The sequence below is a fragment of the Entelurus aequoreus genome, linkage group LG10, assembly GCF_033978785.1.
Source record: "Entelurus aequoreus isolate RoL-2023_Sb linkage group LG10, RoL_Eaeq_v1.1, whole genome shotgun sequence".
NCBI lineage: Eukaryota > Metazoa > Chordata > Actinopteri > Syngnathiformes > Syngnathidae > Entelurus > Entelurus aequoreus.
The window spans coordinates 43,807,104-43,810,930 of NC_084740.1; positions in this window are offsets into that span (position 1 = coordinate 43,807,104).

The following is a 3,827-nucleotide window of genomic DNA, read 5'->3' on the forward strand; positions in this document are numbered from 1 at the left end:
AATCGGCAACTATTTTTATAATCGATTTTAATCGATTTAATCGATTAGTTGTTGCAGCCCTAATATATATATATATATATATATATATATATATATATATATATATATATATATATATATATATATATATATATATATATATATATATATATATATATATATATATATATATATACATGTATATATATAACACGCAATATATTTATCTGTACCGTAATCTATTTATTTATTTATATTTATTTATTTGATATATATATTGATATATTATTTATATATATTTATTTATATATATATGCACCTTATTGCTTTTTTATCCTGCACTACCATGAGCTTATGTAACGAAATTTCGTTCTTATCTGTGTTGTAAAGTTCAAATTTAAATGACAATAAAAAGAAAGTCTAAGTCTAACAAATCATAAATAATAAACTATTTTAAAATACATAAAAATCTTCTTTAAAACAGCAGTGTCATCTACTATTATATTTAAAAAAATCCCATGGGCCAGGAATGGTTATTTTGTCAAAATTGTAAATAGCAACACTTTTCTAAAAATGTATGGTGTTCCATTTTTAAAAAGATCGTTCATTTCAGTGGATACATTTAAAAAAATGACAAAGTAAAATATTTTTAGAAAGTATTTCCTGATAAGTTATTAGATGAGTACAACTTAGAGGTCATAATTGCTTCATGTTTAGAAGCTCATAAAATGGTCCAAAAAGTAGAATATTGTAAACAACACCTCAACAAACAGCTCATTTAAAAACCCTCAATGACGTCACACGTCACTAGGCAACAGGCCCCGCCTTTTAAAATCACACAAGTGTTCTGTGGTCTGACGAGTCCACATTTCAAATTGTTTTTGGAAACTGTGGTGTGGAACAAAGAGGAAAAGAACCATCCGGACTGTCCTAGGGTGAAAGTGTAAAAGGCAGCATGTGTGATGGTATGGGGGTGTATTAGTGCCCAAGACATGGGTAACTTACACATCTGTGAAGGCACCATTAATGCTGAAAGGTACATACAGCTTTTGGAGCAACATATGTTGCCATCCAAGCAACGTTACCATGGACGCCCCTGCTTATTTCAGCAAGACAATGCCAAGCCAGGTGTTACAACAGCGTGGCTTCATAGTAAAAGAGTGCGGGTACTAGACTGGCCTGCCTGTAGTCCAGACATTGAAAATGGGTGGTGCAATATGAAGCCTAAAATATGAGAAGGGAGACTGTTGAACAACTTAAAGGCCTACTGAAAGCCACTACTAGCGACCACGCAGTCTGATAGTTTATATATCAATGATGAAATCTTAACATTGCAACACATGCCAATACGGCCGGGTTAACTTATAAAGTGACATTTTAAATTTCCTGCTAAACATCCGGTTGAAAACGTCTATGTATGATGACGTATGCGCGTGACGTCAATGGTTGAAGCGGAAGTATTCGGACACATTGTATCTCAATAAAAACAGCTCTGCTTTCATTGCAAAATTCCACAGTATTCTGGACATCTGTGTTGGTGAATCTTTTGCAATTTGTTTAATGAACAATGAAGACTGCAAAGAAGAAAGCTGTAGGTGGGATCGGTGTATTAGCGGCTGGCTGCAGCAACACAACCAGAAGGACTGTGAGGATAGCAGACGCGCTATCTGATGTTAGCCGCCGACTGCATCGGTGATCGGGTGAAGTCCTTCGTCGCGCCGTCGATCGCTGGAACGCAGGTGAGCACGGGTGTTGATGAGCAGATGAGGGCTGGCTGGCGTAGGTGGATAGCTAATGTTTTTAGCTATCTCTCTGTGAGGTCCCGTTGCTAAGTTAGCTTCAATGGCGTCGTTAGCAACAGCATTGTTAAGCTTCGCCAGGCTGGAAAGCATTAACCGTGTATTTACATGTCCATGGTTTAATAGTATTGTTGATCTTCTGTCTATCCTTCCAGTCAGGGGTTTATTTCTTTTGTTTCTATCTGCAGTTAAGCCTGATGCTATCACATTAGCTCCGTAGCTAAAGTGCTTCACCGATGTATTGTCGTGGGGATAAAAGTCACTGTGAATGTCCATTTCGCGTTCTCGACTCTCATTTTCAAGAGGATATAGTATCCGAGGTGGTTTAAAATACAAATCCGTGATCCACAATAGAAAAAGGAGAGAGTGTGGAATCCAATGAGTCAGCTTGTACCTAAGTTACGGTCAGAGCGAAAAAAGATACGTCCTGCATTGCACTCTAGTCCTTCACTCTTACGTTCCTCATCCACGAATCTTTCATCCTCGCTCAAATTAATGGAATAATCATTGCTTTCTCGGTCCGAATCGCTCTCGCTGCTGGTGTAAACAAAGGGGAAATGTGAGGAGCCTTTCAACCTGTGACGTCACGCTACTTCCGGTACAGGCAAGGCTTTTTTTTATCAGCAACCAAAAGTTACGAACTTTATCGTCAATGTTCTCTACTAAATCCTTTCAGCAAAAATATGGCAATATCGCGAAATGATCAAGTATGACACATAGAATGGATCTGCTTTCCCCGTTTAAATAAAAAAAAATCATTTCAGTAGGCCTTTAAGCTGTACATCAAGCAAGAATGGGAAAGAATTCCACTTCAAAAATGTGTCTCCTCAGTTCCCAAACCTTTACTGAGTGTTGTTAAAAGGAAAGGCCATGTAACACACTGGTAAAAATGCCCCTGTGACAACTTTTTTGCAATGTGTTGCTGCCATTAAATTCTAAGTTCATGATTATTTGCAACAAAAAAAAGAAGTTTCTCAGTATGAACATGAAATATCTTGTCTTTGCAGTCTATTCAATTGAATATAAGTTGAAAATGATTTGTTGTATTCTCTTTTTATTGACCATTTACACAACCTGACAACTTCACTGCTTTTGACTTTTATACATGGAAAGAAGACCTTTTTGCAAATATTTTTTTTTAGAAACTTAAGTAGGAGTGGTAAGTGTGTATGAAAGTGCACCACCTGGCTCAGCCCTTTGTCTTTGGTTTACAACCTGGGAAATCTTGGACATGTCGATACAAGGGTGTTTTTATTTTGTTCTTTCTGTTTTAGTAGCTAAACTTGTATTGTTGTCGTGTGAACACGGCTTTGTACCGCAGCACTTCCAGATGTGTTTCAAGGAGAAAATCATCAAGACCTTTTACCATGAAATATTTAAAATGGCTGGCGGGCCGCACTTTGGACACCTTCTGCTTCGCGCCTTCCCAAAAGATTGCAGTTTGCCCCCCCGGCTGCTTCTGCACTAACCAGGAAAAAAGAAAAGAGTTGGAGAGGAGCGTCGTTGCATTGTGAGAGGATCTAAAGGGACAAACCACAACAATGTTTTGGAGCTCTGCAGCAGAATTGGATTAGTCGTGTTTTCTCTAATGAGCTGCTTACCACCTCGGGCTGTCACACACACACATACACACACACACACACACACGCACACACACACACGCACGCACGCACGCACGCACGCACGCACACACACACCCAGGGTTGCTAAGGTGTGTTTCCAAGATGGTGTTACTAGTGAGAGAAGTTCTCTATGAGCAAGGCGGTGCAGGAAGTCGCCCTCAATCCCGCCTCAGCTCCCGATTATCGGCTTGTGAGAGAGGAGCCAGGGGTCAGGAGGTAAGAACCTCACCTCTTGACCCCTGGCGTCTTGCGAGGATGAAGATGGAGGCAGCGAGACCCTGAGCACAAACTACAAAAGCCAAAAGCAGTGAAGTCGTCACGTTGTGTAAATGGTCAATAAAAAGAGAATACAACAAATCCTTTTCAACTTATATTTAATTGAATAAACTGCAAAGACAAGATATTTCATGTTCACACTGAGAAACTT